Source organism: Balaenoptera physalus, assembly GCF_965194825.1.
Source record: "Balaenoptera physalus genome assembly, chromosome: 12".
NCBI classification, from domain to species: domain Eukaryota; kingdom Metazoa; phylum Chordata; class Mammalia; order Artiodactyla; family Balaenopteridae; genus Balaenoptera; species Balaenoptera physalus.
Window position 1 is genome coordinate 10,406,255 of NC_138897.1, and position 21,582 is coordinate 10,427,836.

Sequence of the window (21,582 nt, forward strand, 5' to 3'; positions counted from 1 at the left end):
ATATAACTTCCAACACTAGCCCCTGTAAGGACTTTCAAATGAAGCACAGTCATTACATGATCTGTAAAATTTAGAGGCTGTAGCAGCTTAGAAAGGATAGGACATACATAAAGTTTCCAGAATTTAGGCCCACAGGTGAGTCTACCACAGTCTCTCACACTCAAAATCAAAAGCCAAACCAATTGGTTTATATTCAATCACACAAATTCAGAAACATATTTTAGCTTAATTATAAGAAATTAAATGTCAATAAAATGTTAATTCATTAATTTAACATGTTAATTAAATTAAGTAAAATGCCATTTTAATGTAAACAAAACTGTGTAGCTCGAGCTCTTATACACATTAACCCATTTAATGCCCTAAACCTTTCTGAGGGGCATTTACACTTGAGGAAAACCATGGTTGACACATCTTGCCCAATGTCACACATCAACTGAGTTTCAGAGGTCAGATGTGATGCCAGTTGGTTTGGATCCTGAGTTCATGGTCCTGAACATCATCTTTTTCAATCTGGCTTTGCAGTTTCTTCTCATGCAATAATTTCTGGGATTTTGGAGTCCCTAGCATCACAGTTTTTGCTTAAAATTAAAATTATGTTTAATTCTCTTCTGTGAGAAAAACGCTGGCAGGTTGTAACCCCTAAGATGTGGAAGCCATGAGAAGCCTCAGGACAGACAGCTGACAGAGGAATCCGAAAAAGAAATGCAATAATTGTTTTCAAAATATGGTTTAGGAAACTAACTAAAAATCCAGACTATTGAACTCTACCCCAGATCTACTGAATTTGTTGAAATCTTCAGTTTATTCAAGTCCACACAAACTCTGAGACTCCCTGCTATATTTACATTGCTGCTTTGCCTATGGCAGACTCTGTGAACAAATTCAATGAAATATGACATCAGTTCTACTTCATCTGAGAATTGTATGATTAACAACAAAATTAATTCAGTCAGTTTGGGAAAAAACAAAGCCAGACACCATTGCTACCTCAAACTACCAGCTTTTCCGCAGTGAGGCAGATATTCCAAAGCTTGCTGCTATTCACTATATTTTCAGAGCCCAAATCAGAATATTGGGGGAAAAAAAAAAAGAAAGACTAGGGCAAATGGATAAATTCCATGGGCAGGCATTTTTCAAATATATATTAGATGTATATCTTCAAGTATATGGAGAGGGATAGAGAAATTTGAGACACTTGAGGAGGACTTAGGAACAAGAGTAGATGTGCTTAGGCAATTCTGAAAAACAATGGAATTTTGAAATACTATGTCTCTTCTAAACAACATGATTTAATTTTGCACCTTTGGTCAATATCCATTTACATATGAATTAAACATATTATTTACTTATTTCATTTTTAAATATTTTATTAAAGATGTCTGCTGCAAACTGTATATATAAATCAGATTTTTTTCAGATGGCACTAAATACAGACCTAAGCCTTGTTTCTAAGAAAACTGCTCACCAAAACATTGCAACAATAATATGTGCATCAAATAAATGAAAACCCTACTGGACTAATAGCTGAAGATTTTTAAGCAGTGATGTTTGTCAGCATACAGTCCTTCTCACCACTATAATGTACATCTTCTACAATATATATTTGAAATATTTGCTGAGGTTATTTTCAATATATAAACTCACTCAATAAAATCTTGTGATTTCGGCTGTTGCTTCATAATTGAAAAATCCCCATAATTTTCTGGACACTATATAGAACAGCAACATGGAAAAAAAATTTGCACACTAAACCTTTTGAAAGGAAATAGCTAAGGAAAAGACAACATAATCGAATCAGAAGATGAGATGAGTGGCGGGAAAAAGAACACTGGATAGAATATAAGTAGAGCAGATATCAAATCCTGGCTCAGCCCCATAGTGTTGTTGGGATTTTATCCTCCAAGGTCCTGAGCTTTTTCTCGTATTAGTCTATACATGACTACTAAGTTCACATTTTTTAATCATTCTGAGGTTCAGTATCACTATGGTTAAAAAATGAAAGAATAGTAACTTAAGTGCACAGGATATATTTATTATTCAATCACTAGATGGCAGTAAATGTGCAACTCTGAGGGTGCTCTTCCACATACGCAGGAAAAGCTCAAAGCACAGGCAAGACTATCACTGTTGGATAGTCTGCCTTCAAAGGTTAGCTAGCAGGAGAATATATACTATCATAAGAAATCACTACTGAGTATAAGGAGAATAAAATGTCGTAGCTCAATAATATAGTAAGGAATATCTTCAAATAGTAATTTAAAATACTTTATCTGAGGTAAACAGAGTTGCTACCTTCCCATTGAAAACTTCAAAGAAGAAATAAATAAAAGCTGTAGATCTGGACTTGTAAAAAAAGGATGAAAAAGCACATACCTTACCACACACATATGTTTCTGCTCTGAATACAGTGTGTACACAGGAACTGTGGTAAGGATGGTAAGTAAATTAAAATTGGATTATTCCATTGAAAGCAATGGTATGAGGAATCCTATTCCAATACTTTTAATGTGATTGTGTCTGTATTGTCCATACCAGTACAGTTTTCATAAATGCAACAAGCTTCCCAGCATATCCATGTAATGGATGAGAAAAGGAAATGAGAATTCTGTTAAATAAATTTCCAGTGATATTTCTTGTAAATTCTGCTTTTCATCAGCCACTTATCACTTAACTCATAGCTACATTACTTCAGCAATATAGTCACACAATAATTTTGTCCCTCTGCCCATCTAAAGTATACCTGGCAGAAGGGTGATGATTTAATTGTCATTATTTGTAGATTTCTAAAGTAGAATATATTTTAAAGTATTTTGAAGTACATACATATATTATTTTTCAGAAAATATATGCAGACATCTAAGGTGGATAGATAGGTAGATAGATAGACTTCTAAATCTCTCTATAGCTCAGGGGTTAACGCATATCACATGTTGGCTGAATATTATTGACAAGGGTAATTTTTAGATAGTCAACTGCATTTATCACAGGAATTGTATGTTTGTTTACAATTTATGGCAAGTGAAAAGTTTTGTAGAAAAGAGGTCACAGTCACATGAACTCCACTAAGCATCGTATTTGGTTTGTAGAGACTGGTTGACCAGTTCTCCGTCATTTATATAAGCCCTAGCAACAGGAAGGGGAAACACTTCAAGTTTCCTAATTTTGAGCCTTGCTTGAGTAACATACTGACAATTGTTTGTACAGAAGAGAAACAATTTGAATGCCTCATTCACAGAAATTTCAACATGATTAACAAATTTTTTTCTTCAAATTAGAAATAAATAACCCCTCTCTGATGTTGCTCACTATGGTCTCAGTGGGTTGGAAGGATATCTTCAGGTACTATTTTAATCACCTGATGAGTTTTTTCAGAATGTTCAGCCCATATTCCCCAGAATATTTTTAAAGCTTCCTGGATGGGAAAATAGGCAATGAAAAACAAAGGGGACTGTGAAATGTGTGGTTTAATGGGCTTTTGCATTCAGGCTAGCTTCAAATCACCACTCTACCTTTAACTGAGTGACCTTATAAAAGTCATTATATCTCTCTGAGCCTCACTTTATTTTAATTTTGGGCTAGAAATAAGTACCACAAGATTGCTGTGAAGACTAAATGAGGAAATGTTTATAAAATACAGCTACAGTACCTGAAACATAGAAATACTAAATAACTGAATCAAGAAATCAAACCATTTTTTCCATGGTGATCATTTCTTGCTGGAAACAGCTAATGAACATTGGGACAGGAAATGTTCTCTGCATTAGATTCAGTGCCACCAGTAAAGCATGTGGAGCTAATTTGGGAATACTGTTCTGGGCCTCAGATAGTGCTCAATAAAGAAGCAGAACTGATTCTCTGAGGACAGGAAATCAATAAGTTTCTTAATCATCAGAAAGGAATGAGGCAGGGATTCAGCCCAATAATGAAGAGTGAACTGACTCCCTCAGAATTCATTCATTCACCATGTATTTATGCCAGAGTATTTTTGATTCCTTAATATAAGCCAGACTTTGTGATAAGTCCTGCATGTCTTAGCTTATTTGATCCTCACTATAACCATATACATTTTGAGTGATTATTCTTACTGTATCCATTTGGAAGAAAAGAATACTGAGGCTAATAACCTTCAAGTAACTTGACCACATCATCTTAAAGCTAATTCAAAACAGAACCGGTTTGGTCAGTTTTGATACTATAGTACAGTGCAGTAAACACAAGGAAAGTGTTCTACGCCCAGCTATGTTAGAAAAGGTGTATCCTTCCCATAGGTATTGGGTAGAGTAAGGAAAAGCTTCCTGGAAGAGGTGATTTATAACCAAAGTCTTGAAAAGTAAGTAGGAGTAGGTTAAATGAAGACATTGGGGTCATGAGATACAGAAGGCGGCTCATGACCAAAAAGAGAGAAACAAAAAGAGAATATAGAAAAAAAAAAAAAAAAACAACAACAACCCTAAATGATCACTGCTGTTAGAGTGCAGAGCAGAAATTAGAGTGCTGGAGAGGAGAATGGAGAGTGAAGGTGCCAGATGAAGTGGCCTTCAAGCATTTCGGCTGCAGTCGAGAAGTTATCAAAAGGTTTTACATAGGGGAGCAACACGGACAGACGTTTCAAAGGGTACATTTAAGAGGGAAGCTCTGAAAGGAGGAAAAAAGAAATTGTGGACAAGTCAGTGGAGTTCAGGTAAGAAATTATGAAGTTTTAAACTAAGGCAGAAAAGTAGAAATGGCACAATGGGGGACATTTGAGCAATAAGAGGAATAAAGGAAAAAGACTCGGTAATAGACCTGATGTGGGGATTCTGAAGGATGAATATCACCATCAAGCAAGTTAAAACACACAGTTCACAGAGGTGATAATGAGTTAGATTTCAGACGTGATGCATCTAAGGTACTGAGGCAAGTTTAGGCATTAGAATTAGAATATACGTTTCTGAAACCCAGGAGCAAGACCTGAGCTTAAAATACACATTTAGAAATCAACAATATTCAGGATATCCCTGGTGGCACAGTGGTTAAGAATCCGCCTGCCAATTCAGGGGACACAGGTTCGAGCCCTGGTTGGGGAAGGTCCCACATGCCGCGGAGCAACTAAGCCCGTGCGCCACAACTACTGAGCCCATGCCACAACTACTGAAGCCCACGCGCCTAGAGCCCGTGCTCCACAACAAGAGAAGCCACTACAATGAGAAGCCCGCACACCACAACGAAGAGTAGCCCCTGCTCGCCGCAACTAGAGAAAGCCTGAGCGCAGCAACCAAGACCCAACACAGCCATAAATAAATACATACATACATTTATAAAATTTTTAAAAAAGCAATCAACAATATTCAAAGGATACCTGAAACGGATAAATTTCTTGGAATCACTGAATGAGAATATAGATTGTCTTAGAACTAAAATCATGAGGTTTTTGAAATCCCTTTTACCAAAGTAGGAATAAAGTCAATTAAATTTGCATAAAGTGACTTCTAAATTACAGAACGGAAATACTTTTAAGAATAGCTTAAGAAGAGATGGAGGAGAGCAGGAGGTTGAATAGGATTCAGGAAATATAAATAAGAGACAATTTGTCTATAACATGAATGAAACTTTAAATATCATTTTTTGCTTCTCTAGGAAAGAATAATTTCATGAGGAATTTAAGGTGTATTCAGCATCCTTGATTTTATAGAAAGAGTATCTTGGAAAACCTAAGTCAAATGTTTTCTATTAATTTACCGCATGTACCGATTCAGAATATTACTACTGATAAAATATTCCCTAATTTAACAGAAAACAATCTTACATGATCACATCAAATTATAATGTCAGCATTCACATTTTCTAGTTGTCCTGGCACATTCTCAGTTAAACAAATGTCCCTTTCCTGATATCGTTAGGGGCAATACATAATTTGTTCTTGATTTAGCACTGCCTGCAAATTGCATAATATCTTTTCAAAAATCATTTAACCTTTTTATTTCTCACAATATGACAAGTTTCACCAGTATTAGTAAGCCTTGCTTAATTAGGCTGTTTAACCCTCTGATAATTTTTAACCATTTTATTCCAAGGAAGGAAAATTGTGCTTGTTATATAACAGGTATTTAAATAAATATGTGTTGAATTTTTTACTATACAGCATCAACTATGATATTTAAATTAATATTATTGCTAATTGATTAATAATGATAATATAACCACAGTATATGGGGCATTCCTTGGCTTCAATACTCTCATATTCCCAAGTGACTATTTGAATTATGCTGGTCAATCTGAACTGGACAACCTAAAAAAAACAGAGAATCACCCCAAAGCCATAAAAACTCTACATCCTACTGGCAAGAATGCTTCCCCAAATACAGTAGAATGCGTATACAGGCTTAGTAAAACCAAAGAAAATATAGCCTTTTTGTCCAGAAAGCATAAATACTTTGAAGATACACACACACACACACACACACACACACATACACATTAGGTATCTTGTTTAACATTAAAGTTATCTGAAACTTACCTTGACTTCAGTAATTTATTCCTCTGAACTCCCATAACAGTTAATACTACATATATAAAACTTTATTTTCTTTATTATATCCAAATTATGTATGCCTTACTTCTCACATTAAAGCTGCTGGGTCTTTAAAATAACATATTTTTTCTGAATCATTTTGGTTTTTCTCCTTCTTCTTTTGCTCATAGAAGATTTTTAATTAATATTTGTCAAATTAATGAATGTCTCCTGTGCTGTTCCATGAAAGATACCAAAGCAAGATTTAAAAAAAAGAATCTATGCACTTGGTAAACTTCCTGATTTTTCTTCTGTAGACTAAATTTACAAAAAACAGCCCAAGGGGGAGCCAAGCCCTTTAATACCAGAAGAGTTAAAATCCATGGACTCCCTGAGCTTCATCAGCTTTATGATAATTTCTGAAGTATCTAGTGTTTAGTTTGGTGGTTTCATTGTTTAACAAATCTTAATTGAGAGAACTCAGTGTGCATGGTAGAATATCATATAATCATGTCATTCTCTGGCCTATTGGGGTAACTGTCTCACCAAAAACTGAGGCACATTTTATATGAGTATCATTCTATGGAAGAACATATGCTGATTTCACCTGTTACTGATTACATGGCAAAACATCCTCTTTCTTGGGTAGCCAATAATGACGTGAACACATTCATTCCTTCTATGAGCCAGTTCAAAGAAAATAAATGTTTAACTTAATATTATACAGTTGTTGTTATAAGATCTGTTTAGAATTTCTACATATTTTTCAAATTCCCTTTACCTTACAGAGGAGAGGGGACAAACATCATTGACAGAGTTTTTAATATGTCTTCAAATTTTAGTTTTCCAACGGGAATATCATCCTTGTCCAAGAAGTCAAGTGGTTTTCTCTTTGGGTTAGTTAATGCAACTCAGAGAAAAATGTTTAAGGCAGTCACTCCTCTAGGTAGAATTTGGTAAAGGCATTTTCCCTTAACAAGCCTCTCCTCTCCATTGCAAATATGGTTTTGCTTCCAATGCAGATTTGCTTTTGTATTAGTAACAAAGAAACCAGTCATCTAAGTAGCCTTCTAATTTCATACTATTAACCCAGATTGAGGACCTCGGAGAATGCCATGGTCTCCACCTAGCAGGATGGTATATTTAATGTCATCAGTGAGCACTTTTCATTTGGTGAGGCTTACAAAGGCAAAGCAAATACATATTACCCAAAAGACTGCGTTATTGGGTGCTCATTTAATTACTACCTTTCCAGACTGGATTAATAAAAGCTTCTAGGTGGTGAGAAAAACCATTGCCTTACTGAGGTCATGCTATGTTAGGACTGTGTGTTCAAAACTACTATGTGTTTAAAGATTGTAAGTCTGAACATCACTACCCTGAAGAGAAAACCCTTTACTGAGAGTATGCAATAATACAAATATTAGGAGTGTTGTGTTACAGATTTTATTAAATAATTTGTGAAGTTACGATCTCACAGTATTAAGAAATTCTGATTCCCTAGGGATGGCTTCATGCCCTATCTTCTTTTTGACATGCCATTTTTATTTGAAGTTCGAGATGAAAGACTTCTTTAATGTTGCCATCAATCATATTTGAAGACTTTTAGATAATGCTATATCCAGTTAAACCAACCTTAAATCACAAGACAATTTTAAAGGTCTTAATATGTTCTCTAAACCTAGTTTTGATTCCTGGTGTGTTTTTTTTTCTGTCAAATTAAGATAATTTTAGGAGGCATATTTTAAAATATCATCACTTTTCCATGATGTGTGTACTATATAATTATTTCTTTCTAATGCATTAAGAGTAATAACTAGAAATGAATAAGAAAATGTCTTACTATATTTAAACTCCTTCTCCTTATTTAAGTAAGAGAACTAAAATATTTGATCGGCCCATTCATTACTAATATAGTCACAGCTACAGGAAATTCTTTCCAAATTTAATTGCCATATACATTGGCTCAGAGAATCAGATCAGAGGGTTCTTTGCATTTTTTTATAGATAAATCCTGATTTACCATAAATAAAGAAGTTATTATAACAGCCACATCAAATACCATCACATAAATGTTTTATTCCTCCTAACAACCTCATGAGTTAAATAACATTATCTTAGTTTTACTTAACTAACCTGAATATAAAATATACTTAACAATTTGTACGTCAGAACTCAACTCACTTCTGCCTGATTCCATCTAATCTGATTATACACAATTAAATAGACAGATGCATTTACATAGACAGATTATAATTACATAACCTCTAAAATCAAGAGGAATTTTAGCAATATGGACAACTGGAAAGAGCACTTGAAATTGTTAAATCTATGTGTTTTTGTGTGCATATAACCACAAATATGTGAAGATGAGTGTAAAATGAAGCACAGTCTTACCGCCTGTGGCATCTGGATTTCCTCTGGCCGTAGTTGGTGTACTTGGAGTGGAAGCCACAAGGCCTCAGCCTGAACAGAGAAATAGAGTTCAGAATAGCATGGGTACTCAGATTATGTGAATCGGGGTGAATGTTTCCAGAAGCAGTGGCCATGCATCTGCAATAATACTGCCCCTGAGAAATTTACACAAACACTCGCCGAGCAAGGGCTCAGCCACAGCAGAGTGCATGCTCAGAAGACACAAGGCATGGACTTCTGTAACTACCCTTGCATCTTCTCCATTTCTAGATGATACCCACTTTGTTTACCTTTAATGCCTTTGGATTTGCTAGCTCATCCATCTGGAACCTCTTCCATCAGATATAACATGACTTGGCTCTTCTGCTCAATTTCATCAATGAGGGCTTTCAAAATTTTTATATGTATCATGTCCGCTCACCAAACCATGGACTATGTTCTACCATATGTTCTCCATATAATTTATAAAAATTAATATTTATTTATTTATAAATTTGTTCTTTTGTCTGCTTTCCCCAAACTAGACTCTAAATTCCAAGAGTGTGGTCTTTGTGAAAGTTTTACTCATTTTGTTTCCCCAGTGTCTAAATTCTGAGCCATAGTTGGCACTCAAGTAAGGGTAATCACTTGTATTTTCATAGCAACCCAAATGTATGATTCTCTCTCCCAGGTTGCATGGGGCTGGACTTGGAGTAATGTGCTTGCTTTATGGGGCCAGGGTTCTGGATAATGGGGAAAAGAGAGTCCAAGTTTAGGGCTGGCCTTCAGTTCCTGACCAGGATGGACTGGAGACGCATGTGAAATAATATGGTTCAAAGCAGCAGTTAAGTGGCAGACCAGTGGCCAGAACAGAGGGGCAGATAACAGGAAAAAAACTAGGATATGAGGAATAAATTCAGGGGAAAAAATGCTGGAAGCTATGAAGAAAGTGAAATTCTGCAGAAAGAAGTGGTAATGCAGTAGATGTGAGAGGAAAAACACAAGTAGGTCCAAAACTTACTCATAGAACCAGGCCATAAAGCAACAAAATCTTTCCTTCCTTAGTAAACTGCAAAAGTTGAGGAAAATAGAAAATGATAATGTTTACCAGTATATTGCTTTGTCTATCAAATCTACAGCTACTCTATAAGTTTCATATACCCATAGTATGTGAGGAAGATAAACGATTTTAGGCAGAAAGGATGAGAAAAATTAGATTGCATTACACATACTCATTAAAATACTGAATTCAATTAATTTTTTGGAAGTCAAATTGTTCACAAGTACTGGAGATAAACGTTGAATTCTAAGTGAGGGTTTTGAAGAGACACAGTCCTCATTTTGTTATCTCTTCATCTAATTATTTCTTACTACACCAAGGGGTTATTGTACAGCTGAAAGGTACAGGCATTGCATGAGGAATTCCACTAGTCATTGGACGTGAAGTAAGAGTGAATGAAATACTTTCAATTATCTAAAGGAGCATTGGTACTCAACAGAGAAAGCCAGGTAATTTGTACAAATTATTGTTATATAACACAGAAAATGCTGGAGTCATAGAAAACTTTAGTGCCTATAAATGTAGGGAATGCATAGAAAAGGCATCCAGGAAGCCTTCAGAGAAAAGGGGAGCATTCAACCTGGCCCTTGAAAGGTGACACTAACATGCATAAGAACATGGAAAGTCTAAAACCTCCTTCACTGTAGCAGAAACACACCCCTATTATCAGCTTCAGGGTTAATGGGAGCAGGGAATAAAAAAGTTGAAAGAAGCATTTAAAGTTAGATTTTTATTGTGCCAAGATTTTTTTTTCTTAATAAGAGATGTTTGTAGATTTTTAATTGTATAAAGCACAACATTTGAAGATCCCTTTACAAATCATTCTCCACTCTTTTGCCTTTTAATATATTTCCTATGAATTTCTCACTCTGAATGCAAAAATAAAACATCCAAATAGCAAAAAAAAAAAAAAAAAAGAAACCCCAGGTGATATGGACAATGGAGGTGATGCATCATCTGTCAATTACTGCCAAGACTTCCACTCTTATTTTTGAAAATACATTCAAAAGGCCTTTCTCCTCACTAACATCGTAGTAATCTGCCAAGATTTCCCAAAGCCTGTCATCATGCTAATGTCATCATAAAGATGCATTTGATACTGAAAGGAACTTAATGACAAAGAAGTTTGACAGTAAATCTCTACATAACAATCTAAACTTTACAAAATATTTCTTTTTAAAAATTCTCTACTTAAGAACAAGCTAGAAAAAGAATAGATACATGTATATGTATAACTGAATCACTTTGCTATACACCTGAAACTAGTACAACATTGTAACTCAACTATACTCCATTATAACATAAAAATTTTAAAAAAAGAAAAAAAAGAAGAAGCTAATGTATGTATTTTATATGTTTGGGAACTTTATATTGTTTGAAGTGCCAAATGCATTTCACTTCTTTTAAAATTTAGGCTACAAATATACTCTAGTCCAGTGGCTCTAAAACATTGGAAGAGACTTCCGGTATGACTGGGGGAAGGTGAGCAATCTCAAAAAAAATACATCATGTAATTTTGAGCAGTTGGCCCATGTACCTCTTTTTGAGAAATGGTTGGTAATAAATTACATAAAATGTGAAAAGAATTAGATAGTGGAACTCATCTAAGAAGCTAGTTATTTACCAGATGAAAAGCAGAAAGAGCAAGACAGCAATCTGATATATTTTATCAATGTTTAAAATCAAACTGTAATTTCATAATGATATTAAACTTTTTAAAGAATCAAGATACACAAGGGAGTATTCTGTGTGTAGCTAAAGAAAATAAGAGTCAGAGAAAAACTAGTTCGTCAGCATCATTACTGAGGGATGAAGGTTTATCACCCACTTCTACTGTGATGACCAAGCATATCCCTGCAGTAGACAACTATTTCAAGAGATGAAAATGGCCATTAAAAGCACACAACTAATTTCTCCTGTCTGGATTATATTTCCCCCCAAATGATTACTTTATAACTTACTTCCATCTAGATTTTTCCGTTTTGTGACCATGAACTTCTTTGACTGTTGCTCTAATTTTCATATTAAATTGATAAGCTGGCATTTTGATTTTCATATCAGCCTCTTATGAATACCATTTGGGTGAGTTAAGCATGAAAACCAGATCAACAACAGATGCGGTAACAAATTTTACTTTCTGTTCCTACAAATCTCTGAACCAGCCTCTGGATTTTCATGGCCCTAGGAAGGCCCAACAGTCTTATAAGCTAAGTGGTAAACTGTATTCTCCAGCTTGTATTGCTACTGCAGTTTTTAAGACTTAAATTTTCATTTACGTAAATCTCAAATAGCTTATTTTTCTATCATTTGACTTGTATCAGTGCTTCATAATACAAAAGCATGGTCTCTCTTCTCTTTAAATCAGATTAAATGTTTGGAAACCATTTCAAAGACTCTGATAAATTTAGAGATTGCTTTGCTTACCCTACACCTAGTAACAATGTGGAATTGTTTGTATTTTCTGAAATTGTCTGATGTGCTTTGTTCAGTGAAGTTTGCATTGCTAAGGGTATCTCAAGACTTAGTTTTACAGCTTAAACTAATTTTTCAACAAATGATAGCATTCATCATGGTGGCAAATAGCAGTCCCTAGTATTAAAAAAAGAAAGGCAAGAAAATTACCTGATCTTTCTGATTCTAAACAACACCGTGTCTTGGTCAGCCCCTGATGCAGAGCACTTGTGTCAGGGGAATAACCTGTGACTGTGGGTTTTCTCAGGGCTATCTAGTCACTGCAGCTATGACACGAACAAGGTGCCATTTTCCACGGTTGTCTGAATGTTTCATCTCAATGTCCATTTGTGTGAGAATTGATGGCTCTGTAAGTGAGTGGAAAGATCAAGCTGGTTTATAATGCTGTGTCAGTCAAATCTCAAAGTTTAGTAACATTTTAATGTGAGATTTTGCCCTTGGATGAGTGCCCCTTATCAAATACAAGGGAGAGAAAAATACAGTTCAACATGCAGGCCTTACAATTCTCAGGGTGTAAAAGAAAAAGGCATGGGGCCTTAAAATGCAATGCAAACGCCCTGATTATCACTGAACAAGTGAGACATTTAAGGATGACATAACTCTTGAAATACTAGATTAGTTGAAAGGATTTATTCCATTAATTCTTAGATAGTTAACATTTCATAAAGAAAAAACGATAATTAGCACCAAAATTGTCTTCAATCCCACGAGAAGTTTTTGGCCTTAATACATCCTAACGCTGTGCTGCACAAAGGTTAGTGTTATTTATTGCCATGCTTTCTATGTTTAATAGGAGTCTATTCAATAAAAATTACCAAGAAGACTTTTCTGCTGCTTTCTTTAACATCCCAAAATCAATGACTTGAAATAAGTCCATCTTTTAAAGGCTAAAATGTCTTTCTCACAGATATACTTTTATTCAAGATACAAATTGCCTTTTTTTTTTTTTCAAGAAAGAACAGTTGTGAATAATGATTTAATTTAAAGGGAAAAAAGTGTTTAAGGACTAAGGATGGAATAATTATAGTGAGTTCAACCCATTTGTAGTGGAAATAATATATATTTAAACAAAACAGAGTTAGAATTTTTAATATGCTGTAAGCTTTGTGACCAAATATAATAAATATTTATTTAGCAGTACAATTTTCATTTGTATGCCTAGAACCCCAGAAGTAAATATTCAAATTTAAATTATACTGTATTAAGTAATTATGCCTATGTCATCCCCCCATTTATGTTGAAATACTCAAAGATAGAAGTTCATTTGCCATTGTATTTCTAGCTCTATTATTCTACAAATTACTCATTAATTCACTAATTCTACAAATTATTTGTGAGTACCTGGCATGTGCTACTTCAGGCATATGCCACAGTAAAAAAAAATAATAGTTTTTACTTCCGTAAGTTTTTAATGTGGTACATAGACAAAAATTAAAATCCAGTTAAAAATAGATAAGAAATATGTAATGCTGCTCACAATAAAAGACTTTGTACAGGCTTTTTTAGAAAATGAGTATATCAAATTCTCCCATGAAAAACCAAAGTTGTGTAATTTTGTTTCTGATATTTAAAAAGGAAATGCAGTGCAAATATGATGATCAACTACATTACAAATACCAGCTTGACAGTTTTTGCTCTTCAATAATTTTATGTAATTTGCAGCTTTTTAGACTACGTTATGTAATATTTTATTTTTTTAGTTTTTGGATAACCTCAGGAGAAATGGTAATTATGTTCCTAAAAGGAGAATTTAATTTTAACTGAAAAACTTAAATTACAATAAATGATTGCAACATATTTAGATTTCTTTCTGACATAGGTCTTCCCTGTTGCAGTGTGCTCATTCTTTTCTGTTCAACACAAGTAAGGACAATGACCCATTGCCATCTCTAATAGGCAATAGTCGTTCAATAATCACAGGCTGAATTTAAAGCATATACTGTTATCAAGAAAAAGACAGGTGATTTATTGAATATTATAGTTGGAGATACTTTATACATTATTAACTAAAATCCTTCCTTTGTTCAGATTATTACATTGCAGACCTAAAGGCTTATAAGATTTGCTCATGGTCACCCCTAAGGAGGCTTCTTCCCCTTTGCACAATGTTTCTTAGATTAATCAATATTTTCAATGCATCCCTTGCTCGTTCCTCTTGTTGAATAGTATTCCACTGTATGGAAATAACACAGTTTCTTTATCCTTTCAGTTGTGGATGAGCATTTTGATTGTTTCCAGTGCCTAGCTCTGTGCATAAATTTGATGTATTAGTTTACCAGGGCTGTCATAACAAAGTATCACAAACTGTGTGACTTAAAACCACAGAAATTAGAGTTCAGAAGTCTAAAATCAAGATGTTGGCTGGGCCATGCTCTCTCTGCGTTAATCTCATTATTTTCATTCCAACTCAAGATATCTACACTTTGTTCTTCCTTCAAACGTCATTGTTTCCCCTAATTCTTTTAATATCTATTCATTAAAAGTCTATGACATTATTCATCACAAGTAAATATATTTTCCTGTTAAAAATTTCTCTACAGCAAAATAATAAATTATTACGAACATCAAGTAGTTAATAATTATGTTCAAAATATAATATCCAACCTCTCTATGATGAGTGGTGCCTTATGATTCTGTATAACTGATATGGCCCCATAACTTTCAATCACTTCAATTTCTTTGACATGAAGCTTAATTCTAAACCTTCTAATCCTTTTCCAATTCCTTTAAAAGAGAGCTTAAAAGAAATATTAGTACCATAGTTATCTATTCAGTTTCTTATATTTGGCATTTTGACTAGTAGACAAAAACTTGTGACAAAAACTAGTAGACAAAAACTTTTTCTCACTTTTTAAAACTTTCATTTGCTTTTCATTACTTAAATGAAAAGATTTTAAAAAAATCAAAATCAGTAAATTATAAAAGATGTTTTTAGTGTATAAAAGAGGAATGTTTATATCTTTTCAGTTTTAGGTCAGTTTTTATATTACATAAAATTGTTGCTAAAGGCGTCTCCATCTATATCTATTAAAACAAATTAATAACTTATCATGCTTGTCAGCTTTTTTTTAATAGTTACATTATGAAACACATAGCAAAAATTATTTAATTCTGGTTACTAATGCTAAATATTAAGCCATTTTTCTAAAATTATATGACAAATCATCATGCTATCATGAAATGCATAAATTTCTGAATCAGTTTTATATATACCTTCAGAAGAGACTCAACATTTATATTTGAATTATATGTCCCTTTGTTCTTGTTTTTCTAACCCCAAAGAAATGCAGCTGTTACATTGTTCCGTTTTTATTCAGCCCTTTTCATGAAATAAAGTTATCTAGAAGCCACAAAGATCGTTCCCCAGATTGTAACTTTTCCCCAGTCCCCAACAGCATAGAAAATGGTAATATCTGCATTTAAATTACTTATTTATTCAACTCATTCATATAAAAGTGTACTAAACCTAAAATTCAGTTCTGGAACACTGCTCTGAACCTAGAGGACATTCCATTTTATGTAGTTTCTCCCACAACTGGTCTCTAGTAACTGTCAAGCCAATAATTTATAGTGTTGCCTTGCAGCATCATTCAAATGCAGCATCTTGTAAAGTCTAATAAGAAACTAGACCGTAAAGAAGGCTTTTCTAAAATGGAAAAAAAAAAATCCTATTACTATGTGATACTATCTGCCATCCTTTCAAAACATCTTAGCTAAACTGGTTCCCTCTGGCTCCAACGATTGTTTCACACCATCTGTTCTTCAAAACGGGTGCTAATCATTAACATGTAGTAGCCACTTTGGAAACAATTTCAAAATATATTTTCTATAATTTCAAGCACGTTAAATCACACTTATTCAGTTGGCCAGCCTCTGTAATAAATATATATTTTCACATATAAAAAATCACTAATTACCAATTTAATTACATTAAGCAAATATCGAGAAGCTATTATATGTGCAGAATTCTGCTATAGTGTAAGAGGTACAAAAACAATTAAGATTTGGATCTTTATTAAAGAAACTTTCAAGGCATAGATTATGAGACAGAATTGTAATCAAGAAGAAAGAATGTCCTAACTGACTAGTCCAGAATATTGTTATTGCTATATTCAAGGCAGCTTTGTTGCTATTTAGGGAATCAAAGCAAACTTCATAGAGGAGAGAGTATTTCAGCTGACATGGAACTGGAAGTATGTTAATAGTTTAGTTTATAAAAAAACAGATATTTAAATTTTAGATGACAGCAATGGTGTGAAAATGGGTGTAGAAAAAAATGAGTTCAGAAAATAAAAATCATCACTGTTTGTGAGTGAAGAATTTTTGGAACAATGTTGTGGAAGAGGTTATTTGTGTGAGACTATAGAGGGATATGAAAGCTATACTAAAAAGACACTTGTATTCTGTGGAAAATGTGTAAACACCACAGGTTACTGAGATTATCCAACCCTTATTTTAAAATACAACTTTCAGTAGGTGAGAGAAGAAATGGATATAAAAGATAACTGAGGCAAGAAGACCATAGTGCTAGTGAGATAAAGTGAAAGTCTGCACCAAGATGGTGATGACATTACAAATACATATTATAGGCATTCCGTGTGTGAGTGTGTGTGTGTGTGTGTGTGTGTGTGTAAATGAAAATGGTAATTATTGCTTGAAGTATCTATATACACCCTAAATACCCCATTTAACCAAAAGTATTACAGGAATACTAAGGAAATGCTTTTTTTTTTAATCTGCAGGAAGTTTACCTTCTTTTGTGTCTAAAAGCCATGAAATAGTGTTTTGTGTCTTTATGACTCTCTGTATGAATGGGTCCCATACAGAGTCATACCCCTTGCCACTAAAAAGTCCATAGTTCCAGAATTGTAATTATATCTCCCTTACTCAACTATATCAAGAGCTGTATATTTCATAATCATATACTCATCCCTTCCTCTTCCTCTCCCATTCACTTAATCTTTTCAATTTGTTGCAAAGTCCTATAAATGTTTCCTTAAAAATATCTCACAAATAGAATACCACTTTTTTTCATGTTACCATATTAATCTTCCAAAGGGGCAAGTGTGTGTGGAGGGGGAAGTAGGAGGCAATGTGGCATTGTGAGTGACATCCATAAAGTTTGGTGTCAGGGAAGGGAAAGAAACCTAGTTCCAAGTCCAAGTTCTGCTCCTTTGTAACTGCAACACTGATCTCGATTAACCTCTTTTACCTCGTTTCTTCTTTATTAGCAGGAAAATAATAATATTCTGTCTCTGCAGCAGTCAATGTCAGACTGCCATTAAAAATGCTATGTAACAAATGATACTAATATTCAATGTTATACCTCCTATGCAGATATTTCTTACTCATTTGTCCCCAAAAGAGCAACATTTCAGCTATCTTAGACTGAAAGTGCCTGCAAACTTCACAGTTGGTCCAGACCTGCTTTGTGTGTCTTTTGTATTTTTTTCCTATCATAACAATTTCAACAAACTTAGAGACTTAAAACAACACAGTTATTATCTTCGGTTCCGTAGGTTAAAAGTAATGGCAACCTCTGTGTTTCTCTATGGGAGAGTATGATTCTTGACCATGCAGATCGTTGGCAGCTTTTTCAAAGATACAAAGAGTGATTGAGGTAATTCAAACCAAATTTTGTCTTGGAAATAATTCACAGACAGGTACCAAGCAAAATGCGGAGGCTTAATGTCAAGGTTTTACAAGTTGGTATGTTTTCCCCTGCTGTTAGGACATTCCACAATGGGCATTTTGCACTCATACAAACCTTGCTTAGTGCACCCAAATAACAGGGGCTGTATCATTTTTTTCCCCATCCAGAACAGGATCATTTTATGCTGCTGGACATTATGAAAATAAGATAATTATGCAAAAAAGGTTGTAAGGGTTCCTGTCTGCCTCTGATTGCCCTCCTGGCAATAAAGAAGGTATTCTTAAGGCTTGTTATAGAATGCAAATTCCTTAAGCTTTTTGTTCTTCAGCTGTGATACTTCCCTCTGCATATGTAGCATCCATCTAGATTCATCACATCGCCACGTGGGATCGGGGAATCGAGTACAAATATTTTGATGCTCCTGCTGCTTGTGCTGTGATTAATACATTTTTATTTCTGACACAGGAATCTCTTGTTTTTTGCCAGCGTCCATGGAATTGTGGTAGGTTAACTTAGAATGCAAGGTTATTTCGCTGAGTGTTCTACTGCTTCTAGAATTCCTCTGTATTGTCAAATTTATATGAGTAACATCCTCACAGCAGGTCACATAGATGACACATTGTTATATATTTTTTTTTTTTGGCCACGCCACACAGGATTGTGGGATCTTAGTTCCCTAACCACAGATTGAACCAGGGCCCACAGGCAATGAAGGCACCGAGTCCTAACCACTGGACCACCAGGGAATTCCCTGTTTTTTAATATTTTTAAAAAATTAATCAACTTTGTTTTCTAGAATAGTACAGGGAACTGAACAAAATGTTAGACTGAGGATGAAAGAACCAGAGTTCTTGTCTCTGCTTTGTCAATAATTAGCTATTAGATCTTGAGTAAAAGTAAATGTGGTTAATATTCACTGAGTATTTACTATGTGTATGTCATCCTGCTAAGTTAATGTATCATTGAATACTCATAAGTTATACCCAAATGGAAGATACGGAAACTGAGGAAGGGAGTGTTAAGTAGTTCACCCTAGTTTAGAAAGCTGGTAGAAATCAGATGAAATATTTGTATTCAGGCAGTTTGAATCCACAGCTATACTCTTGACCAATGTTTTTTGTATAATGAAAAGATTATGAATGTTGGAAACAGACACACCTGTGTTAATATCTGGGCTTACCACTATCCTACTTGTGGATCTAGGCAAATTATGTAAATTTCTAAGCTTCATTTCCTACAATGGTGGAATATTTAACCTACTTCACTTCACTGTTCACCCAGAAAAGTTTCTATATTTTTAGCATGTTTTCTTAGACTAAATTTATTAGCATATGATACCTATCAAAATTGTATCACTGTTACTCTCCTTCATTTTGACTGCTCTAAATGTATCCTCAAAGAAACTTTAAAATTAAGAAAAGAACAAATTAAATGTTAAATATCTGTGGATATTTGAGATATTTGATATCTCAATATCAAATATTTGAGAAAAGGGATCCTTTTAATTGAACAAATATGAGAAGATGCTATAAAGCCCGAGTACCTTTAAAACAGGTATCCTGGTATATTCTTTCATTATTATATAAATACATTGACTTAAAGTAACATATAGTTACATAGTAATTGGCTATCTATTTATTTATTTTAAAAATTAAGCGATCCCTAAAGATTAAGTATTATTTGAGCTTATCCAAATACCTCATGAATAATTATAACAAAGTTTCTTATTGAGCTAAATTGCTATTTTATATATGTAACATTTATTTAATTTCTTCCATTAACATGTTTGAATCTATAGGACGTTTTACCAGAATATTATTTATGAACATTTGAAATGCCTACATTTGTTTGTTTTCCTTTTACTTATAACTATATTTAAATATACTTATCTGGATATTAAGAGGGCACATATTAGTCTCCAGCTGACAACTGTCATTATTAAAAGGAAAAAATAAAAACTGATTGTGCTCATCAATATTGTGCTTGACTCAATTTTGAATTAATTATGAAGCCACTGTGAAATGTGCAGAGAACACAAGGAAACTCTATACATTAAATAAAGAGAATTTTCCTATTCCCTTCCAAGTTCATAAGAACAACATCCATTAGGCATTAATTTAAAAAAGAATATATCTGCCTTACAGTGTCTTTGAAACAATGAGTGTGACATCCAGTAGAATTACTTGTTATTCAAAGTTTTAAGATATCCGAATTTGGAAACAAACTTTTAGTTTTGAATTACGTTACTATACCAAGAATTACACTGCTACTTAGCTAAACATTTTAAAATTTATTCTTAAATGATAAAATTCTAAACTTTGTATAATAATCCTAGAATATAAGATCTTATCTTTTTATAAGTGTGAACTGTGAATAGTTTCCTTAGAAGAATTTAATTGGTTAAACAAATTTGAGCAAAGACAGGTAAACCTCAGGTTTAATTGGCATACATTCATCTAAGCCCTCCAAATTCTGTAGTCATTACACAGAGATAGTCTAAACATGAATGTACCTAACTGGTAGAAATCTCTTAATGGAAGTTTGGGTTCAAACAGATGCAAACACAAAGGTCAGTGTGGGTGAACAATTTTAATCTATGATATTGGCAAATGCAAAGTGCAAGAGAATTAAAGTCCTAGAGACGGATATGTCGAAGGAAAAGGCAGGGTCTGAAATCATGATTTAAAAGTGTGCTCAGGGCTTCCCTGGTGGCGCAGTGGTTGAGAATCTGCCTGCCAATGCAGGGGACACGGGTTCGAGCCCTGGTCTGGGAGGATCCCACATGCCGCGGAGCGGCTGGGCCCATGAGCCACAACTGCTGGGCCTGCGTGACTGGAGCCTGTGCTCCGCAACAAGAGAGGCCGCGATGGTGGGAGGCCCGCGCACCGTGGTGGAGAGTGGCCCCTGCTTGCCGCAACTGGAGAAAGCCCTCGCACAGAAACGAAGACCCAACACAGCCAAAAATAAATAAAAAAAAAATAATAAAAAAAAAAAAAGTGTGCTCAGGGTGTCCTAGAAGCTTTTCCATGACGATGCAAGAATGCAAATGGCATGCTTTTAAAAAGTGACAATAAAATGTCAGGAAGACTAGATAAGATTTGTTGGTGTCAAAATACACCTTTGTTAATGGGATCTAGATATTTATGGTGAGAAAGTTTCCTAAGTTAAGCTAAGAAAAGTTCTGTGATTAGGCATGTTTGAAATGCATTAACAGATATTCAAATTATGATCCTTAAGAGGAGCAAAACTGCTCACACACACACACACACACACACACACACACACATGCACAGTCACCTCTATGATAACGTGCATGGTATTTAAAGAAGAAGCCTTTATTTTTATACAGAAATAGTAGAAAACCGTAAAATTAAATGAATAATACACAAATAGAACCTGATAGGAATATTTAATTTTGTAGATTCTGATAATGAGATATATTTATATTTTCTGAACTGTACCAAACTAAACTTTGACTTTGGAGAGAAGTATATATTATTCAATTGAATA

At 34.2% G+C, this 21,582-nt stretch overlaps 1 protein-coding gene and 2 long non-coding RNA genes across 3 annotated transcripts in view; 2 read left to right on the forward strand and 1 right to left on the reverse strand.

The window, feature by feature from the left end:
- LOC309639119 overlaps positions 1 to 21,582 on the reverse strand; it is a 1,037,414-nt gene that overhangs the window by 650,332 nt on the left and 365,500 nt on the right. The gene's annotated exons all lie outside the window — the stretch shown is intronic.
- Positions 1 to 21,582, forward strand: part of LOC309639132 — a 932,641-nt gene that overhangs the window by 229,732 nt on the left and 681,327 nt on the right. The gene's annotated exons all lie outside the window — the stretch shown is intronic.
- The window catches only part of CDH19 (cadherin 19), a 277,276-nt gene continuing 270,957 nt past the window's right edge, over positions 15,264 to 21,582 (forward strand). Inside the window, exon 1 of the mRNA XM_082415896.1 lies at positions 15,264 to 21,070. The gene's annotated coding sequence lies outside the window, so the exon portion shown is untranslated. The remainder of the gene's footprint in view (positions 21,071 to 21,582) is intronic.